This window comes from Hyperolius riggenbachi, chromosome 8 (assembly GCF_040937935.1).
Source record: "Hyperolius riggenbachi isolate aHypRig1 chromosome 8, aHypRig1.pri, whole genome shotgun sequence".
NCBI classification, from domain to species: domain Eukaryota; kingdom Metazoa; phylum Chordata; class Amphibia; order Anura; family Hyperoliidae; genus Hyperolius; species Hyperolius riggenbachi.
Genome location: NC_090653.1, coordinates 74,126,856 through 74,150,865, shown reverse-complemented (window position 1 = coordinate 74,150,865; position 24,010 = coordinate 74,126,856). Strand labels below are relative to the sequence as shown.

At 43.2% G+C, this 24,010-nt stretch overlaps 1 protein-coding gene across 8 annotated transcripts in view; it reads left to right on the top strand.

The window, feature by feature from the left end:
• The window catches only part of LOC137528929 (leucine-rich repeat and fibronectin type III domain-containing protein 1-like protein), an 874,345-nt gene that overhangs the window by 578,869 nt on the left and 271,466 nt on the right, over positions 1-24,010 (top strand). The window lies entirely within an intron of this gene.

The following is a 24,010-nucleotide window of genomic DNA, read 5'->3' as shown; positions in this document are numbered from 1 at the left end:
CCTCAAGTGGCTCTGTTTGTGCTGTGGGCAGAGAAAAGGCTTCCTCTGCATCACTCTCGCATACAGTATCTCTTTGTGTAAAGTGCGCCGAATGGTTGAACGATACACAGTGACTCCATCTGCAGCAAGATGATGTTGTAGGTCTTTGGTGCTGGTCTGTGGGTTGATTCTGACTGTTCTCACCATTCGTCACTTCTGTTTATCCGAGATTTTTCTCAGTCTACCACTTCGAGCCTTAACTTGAACTGAGCCTGTGGTCTTCCATTTCCTCAATATGTTCCTAACTGTAGAAACAGACAGCTGAAATCTCTATATCCATGCATGGATTTAGACCGCACAATTTCCTATATTGCACATTTACGTATTTAAACTTGTGGTGTTTATATTCATGTTGCATGGTTTTACATTGCATGATTTTGAATTGTAAAACTTTTAAACAGATCGTATCATCATTAGAATTGTTGTTGAGAATGTAGGTAGCACTGTGAGTATATATGTGAATGTAGGTAGCACTGTGAGTATATCATAATGGTAATCTTAAAACCCTGCATCACCACTATCTCTACTATTCCTTATCTCTATTCGGATATATGAATATTTTAGTGTTTGTAATCATAGCATGAGCTGTTAATACATAGGTTAATGTACTGGCCCACATATAAATGATTTTTAAGATGGACTGATAATTTGTTGCAAGGCTATAGATTGTGTCGCATACATTTGTATTGTGTTATGTTAGGTGGTGCAATGCTATAGCTTATTGTATGGCATTAAACTTGTGTTGTTTAGATTTGTGTTGCACGGTTTTACATTGCATAATTTTGAATTGAAAACATTTTAACAGATCGTATCATCATAGCGAAAATGTATTATGTCAAAAATGTTTAGTATGTTTTTATATTGTTTCTTTTGCAGTTGCTCCTTATGTATTTTTGCCTAAGGAAGCGTGCTTGACACCCGTGAAACGCGTTGCAAACTGTTTTTGGAGTAAGAATAAATTCCCTTTTTTTGATCTTATACAATAGTTGTGTTTTTATCGGGGAGGTAAGTCCACCCTTGCCCCTCATTTTATACCTTTTTAACTTGATCTTTTTTACTCTGTTGGCGCCTCTGTATTGTATTGTCTAAGCTGAAATCTCTGAGGCTGCTTTCTGTATCCTTCCCCTAAACTATGATGGTGAACAATCTCTGTCTTAAGGTAATTTGAGAGTTGTTTTGAGACTTCCATGTTGCTACTCTTCAGAGAAAATTAAGAGGAGAGAAACCTACAATTGACCCCCTTAAATACTCTTTCTCATAATTGGATTCACATGTGTATGTAGGTCAGGGGTCACTGAGCTTACCAAGCCAATTTGAGTTCCAATAATTAGTTCTAAAAGGTTTGGAAGCAATAAAATGACAAATTTATGCACCTGCCTAATTTTATTTAAACAATTATTGTGCACTTTCTGTAAATCCAATAAACTTCATTTCACTTCTCAAATATCACTGTGTGTCTCCTATATGATATATTCAACTGACATTTTTATCGTAACAACCAACGATTTATACAGAAAAATCATGACGATTAAAAAGGTTGCCCAAACTTTTGCATTTCACTGTGTATGTAGTTGTGATGCCTCTTTAAAGACCATCTTCAGCATACTCAAAGTCTGTGTCAGAGACGCTATCTTTCTATACTTTACCCAGAATTTGGAACTTGTTACCACTACCACTCCAGTTTATGATCTGGCATTGTACTACTGTCTGCATTGTGTTGTGTATCTTTTTGCTATTACCTGTATTGTTGTATCTATGGTCTATTACCTGTATTGTTCTGTCACCCCTGTTATCATTGTCTGTAACCTTATTTATTGTACAGCGCTGCGTAATATGTTGGCGCTATATAAATCTAATAAATAATAATATACTGTAATCCATTTGGATAGAGACCATTGCATTTACTCTCTCGGCCCCTATATGCCTTTTAAGAAGTCCCCGCCCCCATTTGGAGAAAGCGCCTTGGCTGTCAGTGCAAGTAAATGTTGAGCAGCTGTTAAGAGCAACCAATCAGAATCCTCGATGTGGGCATCTGTTCCACTTTTGCTCTAGTTTTCTTTCATCAGTTTTCTTAAACTCGCCTCATTGTTTTTAAGGAGGCGGAAGTCCTACTCATGGTGTCGGCTGCATCACCTGGCGACCAGCTTTTTTTTTTTCTCTCCATTTCAGGTTTACTTTAAAGATGGGCATGCATACCTTGGGCTTTCTCCAGCCCCTTGCAGCCGCTTCGGTGGCTTGCGGTCCCCTCTGGTGCAGATGGCGAGGTCGGCATCTGCTTGCGCTTCAGCATGTGGCTCACTGAGTTGCACTGATGTAATCCGGACTATACTGCGCAGGCACAAAACTACTGCGCCTGCGCAGTACAATCTAGTTGACATCAGCGCAACTATGTGAGCCGCACGCTGAAGCGCAAGTAGGCCTCTTGTACTGGAGGGGACCCCTAGGCCACTGGCGGGGAGCAGAGCTGCGGCTAGGGCACAGGACGGCTACAAGGGGTTGGAGGAAGCCCAAGGTAAGTAGATTTTTGATTATTTTTCACCTCGGTCCTTCCCTTTAAAGGTAAGCAACAGCATAATAACCTTTAAAGAAAAACATTTATTTGTTACAGCTTACACAAATCCTGCAATAAATCTGCAGTTTGTCTACTTCCTGCTTTCATGGAAGCAGACATATTTTGAACATCCCGTCTTTCTCTATTAACTCTCTGCCATGGCAGTCAGCTGACACAGCTCAGAGATCAGATTGCAACTTGTGCTTAGTCACAGGTGAGGGCGAATTAAACAGACTGTATTCACTACCCTTTCAGAAGCTGCCTCTGTGGTCCGACACATGCAACATGAGGGCTGCAAATACCCGTTACCTAACAGCAGGCAATTTCTACTAAATCCAGGCCAGGTTTCCTATTGATCTCCAGCCCAGAGATCCTCTGTACATCAGAGACTTTGCTAGATGAATCCCCCATATTGGTCTGTAGGAATGTTAGCTGTAAGAAAAAAAATCGTCTTGCTTGTCAGCCCATCTTTTATCACTATCTGAATGAAACGAAAGCATTCCGAGAGCATGATGGCAGAATTTAATTTAGAACTTTTCACTTAAAATCAACTATAAAGAAGCTTCTCCAATGCAGTGTCTGCCTGCAGTTCCCCGCAAACAGGGGGGTGTTTTAATGATCAGAAAAGTTCCCTCTGATTTGTGATCTAACCACAGACATGTTGTCCAAAAGATTCAAGGCAGTTTTTAGGGCAGTCTGGTTTTTATTAACCGCAGAAGTCTAGAATGTCTTTCCTCTCTTGACAGCTAGTAAGTGTGATCCTAGGAAAATGGAATTTTCCTTAATTACTATGACTTTTAATTTATATAAAACTGAGCCAATATTTGCAGTGCTGCAGACATGTTGTCCAAAAGATTTAATACAGTTTTTAGGGAAGTCTGGCTTTTATTAACCGCAAAAGTCTAAAATGCCTTTTCTCTCTTGACAGCTAGTAAGTGTGATTCTGTATTTATTATTGTTATTATTAATTTATATAAAACTGATCCAATATTTGCAGTGCTTCACAATGTACATCACACAATTAACTTCGCGCGCTGCTCCTTAGCGGGGCTCAAAGTCTAAGGTCTAAGGTCCCCTATTCTGTCCTGGGGACAATTTGAGGGGAAATCCAATATCCTACTACAGTAGTGTATTAATATACGCTAGAGGTGCCCTGAAGACTAGTATGGTGAAAATGAGTTTACCTTATAAGCGGCACATAAATGGATAAACAATGGAAACCCTGAGAATCCACTATGAGGAGATGGACTAGTCCAAAACCTGTCGGTTCTGTCAGATTTTAAAGAGAACCCGAGGTGGGTTTGAAGAATGTTATCTGCATACAGAGGCTGGATCTGCCTAAACAGCCCAGCCTCTGTTGCTATCCCAAACCCCCCTAAGGTCCCCCTGCACTCTGCAATCCCTCATAAAATCACAGCCACGCTGCTGACACACACCTTGTCAGAGCAGGCTGTGTTTATCTCTGTAGTGTCAGTCTGCTGCTCTCCCCGCCTCCTGCAGAACTCCAGTCCCCGCCTGCATCCCTTCCCTCCCTGCTGATTGGAGGGAAGGGATGGGGGCAGGGACCGGAGCTATGCAGGAGGCGGGGGAGCAGCTTAGACTGACACTCAGGGCCGGCCCGTCACTTTTTGCCGCCTGAGGCAAATTGGCAGAGCTGCTGCCTCCGCCCCCCCCCCCCGTCCGGGGGGGGGCCGGCCGCCGAGCCGGAGGGGTAGCGGGCAGGTCGGGGGTATTGTGCCTCCCTCGCCTGGGTCCCCCGATCTGCGCTCCCCTCCAGCCTGTAATTAGTAAGCTGCTGCCAGATCGTAAGAGGCACGGGCGGGGAGGACTGACCTTTTCCGCGTTCCATCGTGCGCTCCATTGACGTCACTTCCTGCATCGCCGTCCACTTACAACACAGTGGGCGGCGATGCAGGAAGTGACGTCAGTGGAGCGCTCGCTGGAACGCGGAAAAGGTGAGTCCTCCCCGCCCTTGCCTCTTCTGGCAGCAGCTTACTAATTACAGGCTGGAGGGGAGCGCAGATCGGGGGACCCAGGCAAGGGATGGGGGGGGGTCCGACCCCCCTCCCCACCGCTAGGCACAATACCCCCGACCTGCCCGCTACCCCTCCGGCTCGGTGGCCGGCCCCCCCAGGCGGGTGCCGCCCTTTGAAGTTTGCCGCCTGAGGCAAATGTTTCACCCCGCCTCATGAGCGGGCCGGCCCTGCTGACACTACAGATGTAAACACAGCCTCACAGCACGGCTGTGATTTATGAGGGATTGCAGAGTGCAGGGGGACCTTAGGGGGGTTTGGGATAGCAACAGAGGCTGGGCTGTATAGGCAGATCCAGCCTCTTTATGCAGATAACATTCTTTAAACACACCTCAGGTTCTCTTTAACGGCTCACTTTTTTCGCTTTAGTGGTCCTTTAAATATTGTTTTCCTATTCAAAAATTACTGCTTGTGTCTTTGGTTTTTAATGAAAAAGACTACACAGAGGCTTCTGTGTTTGCTTATCTGCTACAAGCTCTGCTCCCCGCTCAGCATTGCAGCACAGTCACTGAGCATTATTGTTCCTCATTTCAATGCAAGTCTGAGCACTGAGGTCTGTCAATAGATGGTTGGAAAACAAGGTGGCTTATCTTCATTGTTATTCCTGTTGTGACTGTCCAGCATGGATGGTGACTGCACACTCAGACATCCAGGGAGCAGCTCCAAATCTGGATGTGAATGTAATCCTAGAAAAAGGAACTGGAAGCATAATGCTGTGTGTCATAAGAGCAACACAACATCGCAGTCACCATACAACTGATTACAGTAATTAAAGCAGGGAAACAGAAAGGACTGACATTTTCTTATTGCAGGTTAGAAAATCTCACTGGTTGTTTACAAGCATCAAGTTTTCCTTTCCATGGTCTCATTGGCCCTCATATACAAATATGAATGAGATGCTCCTATTGTGCCCATACACAATACAATAAAAATGTTAGATTTTCCCGTTTTTTCGATCTAAATGATCGGATCGAATGAAAGTAGAAAATATTTTTTTTTCGCTCAAGTATTTCGAACAATTATCCCGTTTTTTTCGAGAAAAATCTGATCGGCCATGTTGGAAAAATCTTTATATTCGATGTAACGGAATAATCGAACTGAATTATCTAATCGAAAAAAAATGAAAAATTGTACCATGTATGGCCACTATTAGGATGATCTATTAAACCTATAAATGTATTTAAAGTGGATCTGAATTCAGACCTTCCTCTCTGCTCTTAAAGATATGCAACAGCACAATAACCTTTAAAGAGAACCCGAGGTGTGTTTAAAGAATGTTATCTGCAAACAGAGGCTGGATCTGCCTATACAGCCCAGCCTCTGTTGCTATCCCAAACCCCACTAAGATCCCCCTGCATTCTGCAATCCCTTATAAATCACAGCCGTGCTGTGAGGCTGTGTTTACATCTGTAGTGTCAGTCTCAGCTGCTCCTCCGCCTCCTGCATAGCTCCGGTCCCTGCCCCCGTCCCTTCCCTCCAATTAAGCAGGGAGGTAAGGGATGCAGGCGGGGACTGGAGTTCTGCAGGAGGCGGGGAGAGCAGCAGACTGACACTATAGAGATAAACACAGCCAGCTCTGACAAGCTGTTTGTCAGCAGCGTGGCTGTGATTTATGAGGGATTGCAGAGTGCAGGGGGACCTTAGGGGGGTTTGGGATAGCAACAGAGGCTGGGCTGTATAGGCAGATCCAGCCTCTGTATGCAGATAATATTCTTCAAACCCACCTCGGGTTCTCTTTAAAGAAAAACAGTTATTTGTTACAGCTAATACAAATCCTGCAGTAACTTTACAGCGGCCCTACTCCATGTTTTCATGGAAGCAGACATGTTGTTAACATCCTGTGTTCATCAATTAGCTCTCTGCCATGGCATTCAGCTGACACAGCTGGGAGATCGAATTACAACTTGTGATTAGTCATAGATTAGAGGGGAGTAGACAGACTAAACTCTAAATACATACAGGATGCATTTGTCTATGTTTTCCTTCTGTCCTTTGCAAGAGTTCAGGTCCACTTTAACACTTCCCCTCCCCCGGGATGAGTAACTATGACCCTGCAAAATCCCATATCACCTTGCAGGGACATAGCTACTATGCCCCTCCCTGCCCCCCCCCCCGGCACACTTCCGCGCTTGTTACTGCTGCCGATTGTTACCCGGGAGATCCCATTCATTGCTCTAAGTCCCCGTGTGAATGACCACCATCATTATGAGATGGCGCCGTCATTCACAACAGCCGATACTTACATGCTCACGCATTGCTTCCTGTTTGCGTAACAATACTACGCATAGGGAAGTTATGTGTGAGGACCTCTTGTGGGCAAATAGTAAGACTACATCTAAAACATTTTTTTCCCCTCACTAACAGATTTGTTTTTTTTAACATTTAAAAATTAACCCCTTACCTCCCACACTCCCCAATGATTTCCCTCAAAAAAAAGTTTGTAAAAAATATATTTAATATGTATATCAAGAGGGTATATTACTGTTACGTTATAAATTATGGGCTTGTAATTTGTGCTGGACACAAAACTGAAAAAATGCACCTTTATTTCCAAATAAAATATTGGTGCCGTCCATTGTGCTAGGGAAAAAATGTAAACGCTGCAATAATTGAGACAAATGGATAAATAAAATGTGTGGGTTTTAATTACGGTACCATTTATTATTTTAAAACTATAATGGCTGAAAACTGAGAAATAATGGAATTAAATTAAAAAAGATTTTTTTTCTTTTTTTTTCTGTTGAAACACATTTAGAATGAAATAATTCTTAGCAAAAAGTACCTCCCAAAGAAAGCTTAATTGATGGTGGAAAAAAACAAGATTATTTTGTTGTGATAATAAGTTGTAATACAGTTATAGGTGAATGAATGGAAGGAGCACTGACAGGTGAAAATTCCTCTGGTTTTTAAGGGGAAAAACCCTTGGAGGTGAAGTGGTTAAAGAGGGCCTGAAATGACATTTCAGTAGAATGCATTCAATTATAGAAGATGTGATTTTAAATTCGACCCAATATGGTGGCTCCAATCAATTATTATTTGTAGTTTCCCATCCTCACAATTACTGAGGAATGAATAAATACATTAGGTCAATGGAGTTTAGTAAAGATAAGTATAATAAGTTAAATCAATAGTCACATGCCATTCAAAGATAGCCACGCTGCTATTATAGCAGCACTACAGGATCCATGCCTTCATAAAGTATTACTGTATATACTCGAGTATAAGTCTAGAAATGTAGGTCTGATTCACTTCACTAAAGTATAGGGGTCGACTTAGACACGAGTCACGGGCAACTCTGAGCACACTAAGTAATGTGTGTACTAATAGTGACATTCCCATGTGCAGCAATTTACCCAGTGCTAAGTAATACTTTGAGGAAAGGAAATGCCAAGAAAACACAAGTCTGAAAGTCCTGGCCACAACAATTATCAAGGAAAGGGGTGGGGGGGGGGGGGGAATACTAGGTTGCAGGAAGGGGAGTGAATAATTGCAGCACTTGGGGGCCTGGAGGATGTATTGGCTGCGCTTAAGAGACGGGGGGGGGGGGGGGGTTAATGGCTGCAATACTGTATGCAGTGCAGTCATTAACTCTTCCTGGGCCCCAAGTGCAGCCATTAGCTTTGCTGGGTAGACTTATACTTGAGTCAATAGAAAATTCCAGGTTAAGAGGGTTGAATTTTGGAGTCGGCTTATACACGAGGTCAACTTGTATTCAAGTATATACGGTACTTTGATCTTTCAACTTTATGGCATTTTTGGATGTTATTCTCTATGTCTTGATATTGTAGGACAGGATGTATATTGATGGGAGATTAGGAGATGTATTTGCTACCTTGTTTCCCTGGTTCCATTTAAAGAAAACCTGAGATGACAAATAGAAAAGATTTGATACTTAACCGAGGCTTCCTCCAGCCCCATAATCACAGTCGATTACTTTGCTGTCCTCCCGAGTGCCTCTGTTCTCCAGCTATATTCGTCCCGGTAACTGGATCAGCCGCGCCAGTCGGGCTCTTCTGCGCATGTGTTGAGGAGCCGTGCATGCGCAGAGGAGATCAACTGCCGCAACTGAGCCAGGCATTCATTGGAGTCAGTTTTTCTGCATCCATTCTGCATCCAATCTGTGTGTAGTGGAAATAGGCCCTTAACGTTGCATTTAGTGGCATCAAACTGCATGCAACGCCTTACCATACCGCAACCCGGTATACCGCAACCCTAATGCTGCACTGTAAACGTCACAGAGGTGGTGCATTGCTGTGTGATAAAGCCGCATTACAAAGTAGCCGTTGCACCGCAACGCACCACTGAGAACAAGGCCTAATACTGCAAGTCACTGACCCAGAATGGGTATGACTCAAAAACAGATGCTTTGACTCCACTGGTTGCATGCTTATTGCAGGTGTATGACTCAAAAACCGCTTAAGTCAAAAGCTCAGATGGACAGCCAGGGAACCGGCATTCTTTATAAGGAAATGAAGATGGCAACCTCCATATTTCTCTTACTTCAGGTTCCCTTTAAGAACTGATAGTGCATCATAAGCACACCTCCTTTAACTGCCTAACAGCTGCTTAGCGCCAGTTGGCGTGAGCAGCGCGGCAGCCCCATGATCACTCTACGCCAATTGGCATGAAGTGCTGGGTGCGGAGATTGCAAGGGATCACGCGCGCCAATCCCCACTTGAATGATGGAGCTCCGCTTTGTCATCAGCCTCCCAGTGGCGATTGCCGCTAGGCACTGTTAGATGGCGAAACCACCATCTAATAGCACTGTACAGCACTGCGATCTAAGGCAGCGCTGTACTGGGGACAGCCGTGTGACATTGCTGTCTCGCTGCGAGGCAGAAAAGGGATCCGCTGCCATAGGCTATGACCGCCTATCACTCTGATTGGTTGGCAGGGGGAGGGAGGGATACAAAATAAAAAAAAATAAAGTTATTTTATTTAAAAAATAAACATCCTGGGAGCGATCATAGCCCACCAACAGATGGCTCTGTTGGTAAGCAGAAATGTGGGGGGGGGGGGGGATGAGATCCCTTGTGTGCTGAATTGTACGGCCTAATTAGTAAAAAATGGCTTGGTCACTAGGGGGGTTTAAGACCGCGGTCCTCAAGAGGTTAAATTCCAAATTTGGCCCCTCAGACCATTTTTAGCAAACGCAAGCTTTTCGTTGCTTATTTGCTCCTCTAGGAAATGGTGGCATGTGTCTTAAAGAGAACCAGAGATGAAGCACCCTCTTGTATTTTACCTTATAATTCAGTGGGAACATGACAGTAAACACCTAATCTGCTCTTTGTTTCATTGTTCTCTGCTTAATCTGACTGTTATCACCTCTGATAAGAATCCCCGACTGAGCACTCAGTCTATCTTTGCTACGGAAAGATTATAGCTGAGTCTGTCTTCTCTGGTGTCTTTTCAAGCCCAAGCCTGCCCCCTTGTGGCTCTGCTATAATGACTCAGCTATAATTATTCCCTGCAAAGCCAGACTGAATGCTCAGTCCGGGATTCTTATCACAGCTGATAACAGACACTTTTAGCAGTGAGGATGAAACAGAGAGCATGGTAAGTGTTTTCTCTAATGTTCATACTGATATATATGGTAAAATACAAAAGAGTGTTTCGTCTCTGGTTCCCTTTAAGTCTCACCAGACCTCGGAGGCAGTGAGGGAATTAGAATCGGGAAGTAATCTCTCTCCAGGCAGCCTGAGTGCAATCATATGTGGGAGCTCCAGAATACACAGAGAGAAGACGCTCTGTGGACCAGACAGCAGCAACACTCACAACTCTATAATGTCATTATATTAAGCTGAAACGGGATATTATACACAAGCTGTGTTTTTAATGTGATCTTAATGCAAGGGTTCTCTTTAACCGCCTATGTAACACATTGTGCATTGGAGTCAAGCAATTTGCCATTAAGAGCAAAAAGCTGGCTTGGTTTTGCATCTGTTTTTACTAGATTAGCCTCCGCAAGAAAAGAGGTCTGCTAAATGCTTTCGATCACCCCAAGTGGGTCTCTTCTGAACACTAACGCTCCGCAAGTTCCTACAAGAGGGCCTAATTCAGAGACTAAGCCTGCTTTGTGATTAGGGGGGTGAAATTCACAATGACTTCTAAACAAGCTTTTCCATCCAGAGCGCTGGCTTTTGTGCGCGCTTCTTGTGAAATGAAATCTATTTTTTTTTCTGCTCACTGTTTCAGAGAGAAAATAAACCTGCTAATTAAAATGCCATTAGGAGGTGGTAATGAAAGACACACACACTGAGAAGCACACCAACATGTACACACTGCTGACCCACTGCAGCTTGTTCCAATGGAAGTTTATTCAGATAACGGAAATGTAAATTAATTAGTCTCTGCGCAAATCAAAATTAAAGAGGAACTGTATCCAAGGATAGAACTTCATCCCAGTCAGTAGCTGATTCCCCTTTTCCTATGGGACAAATTTATCTTTTTTTTTTCCAATAGATCATTGGGGGGTTGGTATGGCTGATAATGTGGTAAAGCTCCTCCCACAATTTGATGTTACGACCTAGGTCCTGACATCACACTGTGGGAGCCTTGTTGCATTGTGGGAAATAACAGCTGTTTCCAACTACCAAGCAACCAGTATCTCCCTCTGTGCATATGTATAGCTATATTTAAAAAAGGCAACCTTTTAGCCTATGGCATTGTTAGGGGGTGTGGTCATAGATGATGGGAGTTAGTGCTGTTTTTTTTTTTTCATGGCTGCCAGTAGTAAAGATGATTATATGCAGGCTGATTGGGGATCAAACAACATGAACAAATTACATGGCGGATAATCAATCATTTTTTGATCTCCTATTTTTTAACTTCTCACTTTGCAATGTATTGATTTTTTTTTTCTCCCTTTGTTCCAAAGTTCCTCTTTAATGCATGGTTTAAACCAGTGGTATCAAACTCAAATCACATAAGGAGCCAATATCTAAAACCTAGTATAAGTAAAGGGCCACATTGCTTATTAGGATTTACGGGTAAAATTTAGTATCTTAACTGCTTGCCGACTGTGTCACGCTGATGGGTGTGGCTGCGGCTGCGGCGACAGCCCCAGGACCACCTAACGCCGATCGGCGTTTAGTCCTGGGGCTTCATTTTGCAGATCACAAGCACACTGCATACGCATCACCTGCTTGTTAGGCGGAGCTCAGCTCCGCCTTCAGTCTCCCAGAGGTGATCCCCGCTTGGAGACTGTTAGATAGCGAAACTGCTGTCTAATTACCTTGTACAGCTCTACGATCTACAGCAGCGCTGTACTGGGGACAACCGTGTGACACGGCTGTCCCCTCCAGAGTCTTGGCGGTGATCGGCTGAAGCCTATGACAGCCGATCACAGTTATTGGCTGGCGGGGGGATAGAGGGAGGAAGGGAAAATAATTTAAAAAATATCACATTTTATTACAAAAATAAAGAAATAAATATTTGTAAAAAAAACAAACATTGGGGGGAGTGATCAGCCCCCACCAACAGAGAGCTCTGTTGGTGGGGAGAAAGGGGGGGGGGTAAATACTTGTGTGCTGTGTTTGGCCCTGCAGCTTGGCCTTAAAGCTGCAGTGGCCTATTTTACAAAAAATGGCCTGGTCTTTAGGGGGGGTAAAGCCTGTGGACCTGAAGTGGTTAAAGAAGAATTTTAACCCAAGATTAAATTTCATCCCAGTCAGGAGCTGATACCCTTTTTCCCACGAGAAATCTATACCTTTTCTCGAATAGATCCGTATGGCTGATATTGTAATAAAACCCCTCCCACAGTATGATGTTAGGACCATGGTTCTGACAGTTTTCTGTGTGACCATGTTGCATTGTGGGAAATAACGGCTGTTTCCAACTGCCAAGCAAGCCATATCTCCCTCTGCGGAATGTTTGTTTACTGAATTCTATGCACAGAGATTACCTGGCAGGACTACAGATGTCACCAACTGTTATAAACTTCAGAAGGTAAATCGGGGTGAGGAAAGATTTCACAATGGGCAAACACTGACTAAATAATTTATACATGAATATAGTAATAAAAAAATAATTAAAAAAAATGAATTACTTTATTTTCACTACAGTTCATCTTCAAACTAAGTGGCGTCACTATTGCAATTGTGGGGGACCAGCTCCTCCCCCTTCTTTATCGGAATGCAGTGGAGCAGTTTGAGGGCTCGTTCACACCAAAAACGCATAACTCAATAGCAAAATGTAATCAAGCGCAAATACGTTCTGCATTTTGCAATCCTCACTATGCCGTCCTTAATCAGAATGTAGATGAAATGTGATTGCCTTTTTAGAAATTCATAAATGCATTCAGTATTAATCCAGTCCCATGATTCCAATTGTAACTTAACTGTGCTTGCGTTTTGGAAAATTGCAAGCCTTTTAAAAAATGGCTGTGTGACCAGGGGCGTAACAATAGACCCTCAAGGGATGCCTCCGCAGGGGGGGCCAGAAGCCACAGGGGGCCCATGGGGGGAAAAGTTTGAGAGACTGACAGCTAAGGGCATGGAGAGAAAAAACGTATTCTGCTCTCGCACCATTGTTATATTGACTGCATGTGTCCACAACACAGATAAGGACTCATACAAACTTTGGAATTTGTACACTGTCCCTGCTCCCTAGGGTTCATAAAAAAAACATCTGTCTCACACTTCAGCAAAGTTCTGATGACTTCATGTACAACCTTACAAAGGAGTCACATTTTGAAAAAAAGTTGTAGACTTTCCCTTTTCAGCAATAACTCCGAAAGGATTCCTAGATTCTTATCACACACAGGCTAATGACCTTATGGCTCTGATTACCTTTACAACACAGCAGAGTGGAGATTGATGTCTTACTGTTGCTGCTTCATTGAGAGCTTTTTGTCTTATACTGAGTCCAAGTTCTTGTAATAACAATATCAATCAGTGACATTCTGAATGTTTTGCCAAAGTTACGGTAAATACTGTATCTTATGTTCAGCATGTCATTGTTATTCCTCCATATAGCATGTGCTCTCATGTAATAAAATAATTCTGCTGTGTGTGTATATGTATGTATGTACTGGGAGCAGAGCTGCAATGAGGGTCTTGTCAGCTGCAAGGGGCTGGAGGAAACCCCAGGTAAGTAGATCTGGGGGGAGCATAGATTGCCTGACGTTTCCTTTAAGTCTAAGTGTTTTTATCTGCATGGGGGAAACACATTGGTCCTCAGTTTTCCTGTGCAGAAAGCGAGGGTGTGTGTGTGTGGGGGGGGCATCCAAAGTTTCACAGGGGGCCCAGTGATATCTAGTTACGCCCCTGTGTGACCTTTTAGTCTATCTGAACCTCTTAGCCTATCGCACTGCTAGTGGGAGTTGATGCTGTTGGTCTTTTTTTTGTCTGCAAGCCATAAAGATGCTGACCTGCAGGCTCAGTGTGGATCAAACAACATAAACGAATTACATGGTATCAATTAATTCTTGATCTATCCTTTATTTTTTAACTTCTCGTTTTGCAATGTATTGAATTTTTTCCACCTTACTATCTTTCGGTGACTTTCCTCTTTGAGCTATACAGTTTGATCTCTGCCCACCCCACTGACCCTGCTGATTGGATAGGACAGGAGCGGCACTGCACTGATGAGCTTATCAGCCTCTGCTCTCCCAGCATGCTTCTGGTGTTAGATCGGCATCAGCGTATAATGAAATGCAGCTAAGTCTGATGAATTCAGTGTTTTTCCTCCTTCCTGCTGTTGGCAGGGAACTAAGATAAAAAACATTTCAGGCACATATTATTAGTTCTGTTTAAAAATAAACATAAGTTTTCCTCCGTACATAACTGGATTACACAGATGCTTGTTATGCTTAGAAGTTTCTAAGAATTAAAAAAGTGTGAACTTTTGTAATATTTAATATGCCAATCCAAACATAACAAATCCCAAATATTGCCTGATTTATGCACATTCTCCCCTGCCCCAAACTAATGTTAAAGGGGAACTTCAGCCTAAACAAACATACTGTCATCAAGTTACATTAGTTATGTTAATTAAAATAGATAGGTAATATAATCTCTTACCCACCCTGTTTTAAAAAAAAACAGGCAAATGTTTGTGATTCATGGGGGCTGCCATCTTTGTCATGGGGCAGCCATCTTTTTGGTTGAAAGGAGGTGACAGGGAGCAGGAGACACAGTTCCAACTGTTCTGTGTCCTGATTACCCCTCCCAGCTGCACACACTAGGCTTCAAATGTCAAGATCAAAATGTAAAAAAACCCAAATTGCACAAAAATAGCAGAACGAGAACAACATCATCAGAAATCCCATCATGCTTTGCACAGCATCAGAGGAAAAAAGCCCAGGCAGTTTTCTTCTGTGCAGCTAAAAATGAGGCTTGTATAAGACAAAGTTTTGATGCTGTGAAAATGTTAAAGAAACACCAAGCCTTTTCAGTGCTGCTGAGTCGATTTTTAGTCCGGAGGTTCACTTTAAGCAGGTCCCCTTTTCCCATTATGATCCAGGGCCGCAGGGCATCACAGGGAGGACTGCTGTATGGGGCCTGAGTGACTCTGGGGCCCGGTGAACAGTGGCACACACTGCAGTCTGTCTGTCCTTCTGGCTGCCCATTAATGTAGTGAGAGGTGTCGGGAGGCTCATCCAGGAGTTACCTTAGTCCATAAGTGAATAAAGTAAACCTGAGAGAAATGGAAGAAAAGGATTTCTACTTACCTGGGGCTCCTTTCATCCCCCTGTAATCCATCAGCTCCCTCACTACCCTTCCTGTCCCATCAGTTCAGTTCCTGTGAAGTCTGCACAATCCAGCTCGGTTGTGGGTTGCTGCACATGCATTGTCCTTCATCGTTCTCCCATAGCTGGGAGCACCCTACACAAGTTCAGTTACAGATTTTAATGAACTAATAATTCACAGAAGTTCCCAGCCATGGGAGGGCATGAAAAGCAGGCATGAAGATAGATGCCAGTGTGTTTAAAGCCTTCAAAGAGTGTGATTTGCCATGTGGGGGCAGAGGGAAGTGAGGGGGGGACCCAGTAGGTTTGCCCAGTATGGGCCCAAAAATGTCAGATGGTAGCCCTATTACTCAGGCCTACAGAGTTTCGGTAATAATGTCACGCTTGGGCTTCCATCCGGGTCTCCAACAGCTTCTGGAGGCGGGCCATTGCGTTACCACGGCAGCCTGGGTTCGAACCATCGCTTCTGTGAAGGGTTATGCTGCTCACACCAGTTGCCTTTTACCTTTATCACAGAGGCTGTTACAGACACTGGCCCCCCTTCCATTTTTAAGTGTGTCAATAGGCAGGGCTGTTGCCTATGACACAGCAAGGGGGTACGGTACATGAATGTCGCATTGGTGCAGGGATTTCTAGGATGTGGCAGAGGGAGTTGTAGGTGAGGTCAGCAGAAGGAAAGTGAAGTGGCTCAGACGCTGTCCATTAGGTTCTTGTGCCCCTCACAAGTGAGGACCAACATAGATATATATAGAGGCTGAGAAGGGATTTGTATAAAAAAATGGAACTTTGTTTCAAGGACGGCATTGCAGGCGGTGACGTGGCGAGCGGAGGAAGTGAAGAGAAGGTAAGCTCCCCGCTCGCCGCTGCTATACATTATAACAAGTTTTGTGGCATGTAGCTGGAGGGGTAGCGGGGACGGGGGACCCAGGTGACGGGGGGGAGGAGTCCCCCCTCCCTGCTGACCGCTGCCACCTCCGTCCTGCCTGCTATACCCCTCCATCATGGTGGCTGCCCCTCCCCCACGACTGGGCATACGTTTCCACTGACTGGAAGAGTATGCTACAAAAATGCATTTCTGGAAAACGGCGGGGGAAAAAAAGTTTAGAAAAACGGATCCATTTGAAATTGATCCGATCCTCAACGGACCAGTGTGGACCTAGCCTTAATCCTTTTCTGCTTACTTAGAGTGATCCTGAACTTAGAACTTCCTCTCTGCTCTAAAATGTAAGCAAAAGCATAAAAACATTTCTCTGCTACAGCTGATACAAATCCTGCAACAAATCTACAGTGTGTCTACTTCCTGATTTTATGGAAGCATATATATCATTGACATCCTGTGTTTACAAATTAGCTGCTCTGCCATGATAGAGGAGATTCCTGACCTGATATAGCTGATAGATCAAATTACGATGGTGATTAGTCACAGAGCAGGGGGAATTAGACAGGCTAAACTCTCTAAATGCATACAGAGTTGCTTTATCTGTTTTTCATTTTGTCCTGTGCAAGAGTTCAGGTCCATTTTAAAACAAACTTGTGAGGAACAAAAAAAAAGTTTGTCCAGGGATTTCCCGGATCCTTCTGAAGCCACTCCAGGTGTTCAGGACCCTCTTCTTCTTGTGGCCGTGCTCTTATCCAAGTACGAGCTTCTTCATACTGGGCATGCACGAGTAAGCCCTGCACATGCCCAGTAGAATAAAAGCACTCGTGCACAGAGGAGTAAGCGAGGGACAAGCTGCTTCATTCTGTTGTGCATGTGTGAAGATTAGTTGTGCATGATCAGTATAGAAAAGCTCCATACTAGGACGGGAGAGTGGCCACAAAAGCATATTTCACAAGCCCTTGACAATTATGTTCAAAGGGGCCCAGTGCTGGAATGGTGGGAACCAGGAGGATCCTGAAAAGCCTTTGGACTATCCAAAGGCTTCCCACTACTGAGGAAAGGCTCTATTGTTTAAAGCGGGATCACCATAAAAATAAAATTTCAACAGCAACTGGTCTGAGTGTATTAAGTGATAAAGATGCTAATCCTGCATTCAACACTTTCAAAACATTTTCTGCTGTTATGGTTTGGAGTTATCACATACTTTAGGAGCACTGGCCCTTTAATAGTCAGTGCCAAACAGTTGCATGCTGGGGGTTCTTTTAATCTATTATATATTCCTCCTTTTCCATTTATTTCCCTGCCTAGCTGCCTATCTGAAACACGATCCTCTGTTCACTTGTGTTTACAAGCAAGGCTGAGGTGACTCAGCGATTGGAGGAGAAAAGAAAAAAAGTTCAGGGTAGAAATGAAATCAGGATTTAGCCTTGCTTCAGCCTAAAGCTAAACAAACATACTGTCATTAAGTTACATTAGTTATGTTAATTAAAATAAATAGGCAATATAATCTCTTACCTACCCTGTTTCAAAAGAGCAGGCAAATGTTTGTGATTTCATGTGGGCAGCCATCTTTTTGGTTGAAAGGAGGTGACAAGGGAGCATGAGACACCATTCCTACTGATCACCACTCCCAGCTGAGCGCGCTAGGCTTCAAATCTCAAATTCAAAATTAAACAAAAAAATTGCACCAAAACAGCAGAACAAGAACATCATCATCAGAAATCCTATCATGCTTTGCACAGCATCAGGGGAAAAATGCCCGGGCAGTTTTCTTCTGTGCAGCTAAAAATGAGGCTTGGGTAAGAAAAACAAAGTTCTGATGCTGTGAAACACCAAGCCTTTTCAGTGCTGCTGAGTAGATTTTAAGTCTGGAGGTTCACTTTAATGTTTTTGTTTGCTTCAGGGACACTTTCATTCAATGCCACAGTTTAAAAGATACCTGGGCCCAAATTTCATCCACTTTTTCTCTAAGGGCCCATTTCCACTAGATCTGAATTTGTGTAGATTAGGCTGCACATGAATTTTGCACATCATAGCTACATAGTTATTTGAGTTGAAGAAATACATACGTCCATCGAATTCAACCAGAAAATAAAGAACACCCTCACATATCCCTGTTGATGCAGAGGAAGAAGGCAAAAACCCCTTACTAGGCATGGTCCAATTAGCCCCAAAAGTGGTAAAAAAAATTCTTCCTGACTTCAGATGGCAATCAGATAAAATCCTTGGATCAACACCACTGGGAATATACCTAGTAATTATAGCCATGTGTGTCTATCAACACAAGGGAAAAATCTGAGCCCCCCTTAAATGCAGATATAGAATTTGGCGAAACTACTTCCCGTGGTAATGCATTCCACATTTTAATCACTCCGATTTGCGATTCCGATTTTCTCTGGATGCTATCAAAAGAAAAACGCTGAAAAAACACAGCATGCAGTAACGATTAAAAATGTTAAAGCGGAATTGCATGCTAAAATCGATTAAAAAAACCCGCAAATCGTAATCGCATGTAGTGTGCAAGAGGCCTTACTGTAAAGAACCCTTTCCTAAATAAATGGCAAAAACTTTTTTTTTTTCCCTCCATGTGTAGATCATGCCCTGTGATCTATTTAGAAAATCCCCTCTAAGGCGTCTTTTCTCAGACTAAATAAGCCCAGTTGATCTAACGTTTCCTGGTAAGTGATACCTTCCATCCCTTTCATCAATTTTGTTGCATTCTAGCCTGTTTCCGTTGTATGCTAAATTTGCACTCAGGAAAAATCTAGACAGCAGTGCTGTAAGTTTGTGGATGTCGCATGAGCTTTTCACGTACGTTTCCGCAATCACTTTTTTGTGCATTTTTGAATGTGTTTTTGTTAATGTAGAAATCAAAAACAACATCCCCCTCCCACAAAAAAATGGACTTATGTGTGCAAATTCAAATGCGAATTCACGTCCAAAAAAATAGCATGAGAATTTGTGGAGACGAGCCCTGAGGCTAGGTTCACAGTGGGACGTTGCGTTTAGGGGACGTTATAGGGCACATAACGTGCCCCTAACGCAACGCCTGGTGCTCTCTGGTGTGGACGTCAGAGTGAGCCACGTTGTGCAGCTCACTCTGGCGTCCGTGATGCCGTGATGCCGTGATGCGTACTCTTGGACGCATGCGGCATCACGTGGTCCCGGCCAATCGCCGCACAGAGGGGCCGCTCCAGGAAGTAAACACTGCACGTCACTGAGTGCAGTGATTATTAATTAGCCATGTGCCCGGCCGCTCTCCCCTCCTCCCCAACATGACTGAGCATGTGCAAACAGTCTAACGCGCCATAGCCGCGTAGAACGCACAGCATGCACCACTTTGCTGCGTTATAATGTAACGCAACGTGGGCAGTGTGAACAGCCCATTGATTTTTCATTACTGTGCGGTGGGCTGCGTTACAGGCTGCTCTAACGTGCGCCTGTAACGTCCCACTGTGAACCTAGCCTAAGTGTTCTCCTAGGCCTAGGTGATATTTTCACCTTTTCAATAAAAAAAAATATTTTGACAGAGGGTTTTTTTTCACCAACTTTTTGGTACTTTTCCAACTGCAGAGCTAGAAAAGCTATTTTACACAGAAGATGAAAATGTATCTCCTAGGAGAAAAATTATGCAAAAATGTGAATTGAATAAGGTACCTGATGTGTTTAATTGTAACTGTGTAGACATTTTTTTTCTTTGATAGAGCTGGCTTAGCTGTAGGGCCTGATTCAGGTTCATGTGGTTTTCTATGTGTTTTCTGTTCCTTTAGCAGGATTTTGATTTATTTCCCAGCCCTGCGACTGTTGGCATTCATACAGACAGTGAGACGAGTAGAAAAATGTTACAGCTGTCATCGTATATCTCCAAATTAGAGACCTGCTGCTGTGACAATTGTAACACTGCCATAAACACAGCCCAGTACTGCACAAGCCATGGTGTATCGTAAAGAGACTCTGTAACAAAATTGTCATCCTTATTTCTTCTATCCTATAAGTTCCTAAACCTGTTCTAATGTGCTCTGTTGAACTGCAGCCTTTCCTAATTGCACAGTGGCTGTATTATCTCTGTTATATGATCTAATCTTCTCTCCTCTGTCGGCTCTGTTGGGCTGAGGCAGTCAGGCTGAAATGTGCTGTGCTGCTTGTGATTGGATAGAAGCTATACACACCCTCTCCAGGCTCCCTGCACACTCTGTATGACTCACACACTGAGCCTATCACTTGCTATGTCTTTTGTTTGTAAACACTGGATAAAAATGGCAATTACAAGCCAGGATTGCAGCAGGGAGAGGCAGAAACAGCACAGAAGGGCCCAGCAGAACAATAATGAATAGAATGGTATGCTTTTTATTGTAAGAATTTTAGAGTACAGATTCTCTTTAAAGGGAACCTAAACTGAGAAGGAGCTAGATTTTTCCTTTTAACCACTTCATCCCATAGCAGTTTTTACCCTAATGGACAAGAGCAATTTTCACCTGTCAGTGCACCTCCCTTTTATTCACCAATAACTTGACTACTTATCACAACAAAACGATTGATACCTTGTTTGTTTCACCACCAATTAGGCTTTCTGTGGGTAATACATTTTGCTTAAAACATTTCATTTTCCCAGTTGTCCCGATTAGTAAACCGTTTAAAGTATGTCTCTATCACAATGTATACCAACAATATATTATTTGGAAATATAGGTGTTATTTTTCTGTTTTGTGGTTATTTTTTCTTTGTCCGGTCCATAATTAAAAGCCCCTATGTAGTAAAGTAATTGTAAAGTTGTTGTTTTTTTTGGGGGGGTGGAGGGGCTTTGGTAAGTTATTAATTTTATTAATATGTAATAAAAGTATGTGTATGTATGTGCCTGTATGTGTAATTTTACTTTTTGGCCACTAGATGGCGCTAGTGAACACTCTCCTGTTTTTAGGAAGTGTTCACTTTTTTTTACATTTTACTAAACTATGAAAGATTCCTGTTTAATGAATGGATGTGGCCGCTGATCGGTGTCGCATCCATTTATTCCTGGCATTTCAATTGGGTAGAGGACTGCTCTGTCCTCTTCCCCAATCACAGATCGTGGTTAATGGCGGCGCGGGGGGGGGGGGGGGGGGCGGGTCTCGGGGCGGCGGGAGCGAGCGACTTATTAATACGTCCTGGAGCCGTCAACAGGCTCAAACAGGATGTTTTAATAAGTCAGCAAGTGGTTGAAATAATACCAGTTGCCTGGCTATCCTGCTGATCCTGTGTCTCTAATACTTCTAGCCACAGACCCTCAACAAGCATGCAGATCAGATGGATTAGCTGTATGCTTGTTTCAGGTGTGTGATTCAGACACTAATGCACTCAAAGCGATCAACAAGACTGACTAGCAACCGGTATTGTTTAGTTTTAAAGGTTTTTATTAATGATCATGAACAGTAATAAGCAGAAAGAGCGTAAATGTATCCTCATGCAGGAGGCTCAATTGCAATAGCTTACAATAAATTGAAAATGTTTTCAAAAGAAAAAGCTAAATTAGCAAAAGTACCTGTAGTACATAATATAATAATAAAACAGGAACATAGAAAATTAAACTAAAAGAGAAGAAAGAAGTGAAAAGAATACATGTGGTGAGATATGAGTTCAATGGAGCTCATCCAGGCAACCGGTATTGTTTAAAGGGAAACATCCATATTCCTTTTAATGTTGTGAAAAATTATCTTTTCTTTTAAATTTGCTGTCAGCTAAAAATGTACAAATATGACCCAAGTTTAAGGGCCGGCTCACACGGGTGTTAACGCGGCGTTTGGCGTTCACTCGCTGTCCTTTAAAATGAATGGAAATTCTTTTCCCGTCCACAGTACCAGCTTTTCCCATCCACGTAAAAATGCCACGGTAGATTGCATCACCTCATCCTGGACGCTACATGCAGTATCCAGGGTCAGCTGCATTCAGCACTTCCGTGTACCCCTAGGGGGCTTAAAACGTGGCCACAAAACTCCTGTAAGGAACGTTAAAAACTTCCCTGCTTGTTTGCAGAAAAGCTTCTAGCATCACCAGAACTAGACACTGCAGGCGGCCCATGTGAGCTGGCACTTCATTACTTGCCTGCAACCATGACAACAGTACTCTGTGTACTGTGTTTGGAGAATTGTTGCCATAAGACTTCTTAGAAACCCCTACTTTACTACATGAGTAATTAGACTTAAACAGCTTCTGCCATTTTTTACACATTCAATTAACTGGCAGGGAACGGACAATCACATCCGACACTTATTGAAAGTATGTGGAATGTTATTTTATGTACATATAAAAACAAAATAAGCAAACAGACATTACAGTTGTGTTCAAAATTATTCAACCCCCACTGAAATTGAGTGTTTTGGCCAGTTTGACGTTGATTTTGATCATTTCCGTCATCTTGTTTACAATTACATCAAAGAGGCACTTGTAAGTCAGACAAATATAACAACATTTATAATGAAATAACAACAAATGTCTTTTCTGTGCTCACATCATTATCAGTTTTATTTACCCCCAAGTGACATTCATTCATTCTTAGTACTTAGTACAACATCCTTTTCCAGTTATAACAGCTATGTGAAGCATAGCTTGACACAAGTGGCTTGCAGCGATCTACGGGTATCTTAGCCCATTCTTCATGGGCAAAAGCCTCCAGTTCAGTCACATTCTTAGGCTTGCGCGCTGCAACTGCTTTCTTTAAGCCTCACCAGAGGTTCTCAATCTGATTTAAGTCTGGTGACTGCGATGGCTACTCAAAAATGTTCCAGCCTTTAATCTGCAACCATGCTCTAGTGGACTTGGAGGTATGCTTGGGATCATTGTCCTGTTGAAAGGTCCAACATCTCCCAAGCCTCAGTTTTGTGACGGACTGCATCACACATTTTCATCCAATATCTCCTGGTACTGAAGAGAATTCATGGTACCTTGCACACTCTGAAGCTCTGAAGCTTCCCTGTACCTGCAGAAGCAAAACCGCTCCAAAGCATGATTGACCCCCCGCCATGCTTCAAAGTAGGCAAGGTGTTCTTTTCTTCATAGGCCTTGTTCTTCCTCCTCCAAACATAGCGTTGATCCATGCGCCCAAACCATTCTTATTTTGTTTCATCAGTCCACAGAACACTATCCCAAAACTTTTGTGTTTTGTCCACATGACTTTTGGCATACTGCAGTCGACTCTTCGTATTCTTTGGAGACAGCAAGGGCTTGCACCTGGGAGTTCTGGCATGGAGGCCTTCATTACACACCTTATTGTCTGAGCTGAAACTTCAGTACCTGCATCTGACAAATCTTTCTTCTGTTCCTCAGCAGTCACACGGGGTTCTTTTCTCCACTTTACGCTTCAGGTAGCGCACAGCAGTCGAAGCCAGAATCTTCTTTCTGCCACGACCAGGTAGTATTTCAACAGTTCCCTTTGTCTTGAATTTGCGAATGATGCTTCCCATGGTGTCTCTTGGTATGTTTAACATATTTGCAATCTTCTTATAGCCATTGCCCTTCCTGTGAAGAGAAATCACCTCTTCTCTTGTCTTCCTGTGTATGTATATGTATATATATATCTCAAACAAGCAGGCAGGTGCTCAGTTCTCCCCCCACCCTTCGTTAATGCATACGAGCGGGTGGCGGGAGCCCCAGATTTGCTGGGACCAGGCCCCCCCAAGGCTGAAAACCCCTGTAGGGGTGATTGCTACGCCCCTGCCATGAAGTGCTGCCCTTTTCTCAACAAAAGTGAAATATCCCTTGAAGGGAACAAAATATATATGAATACCTTAAAGTGGTATGAAACTCAGCATTTCCTATTTGCTCTAAAAAGATTATTTACAGCA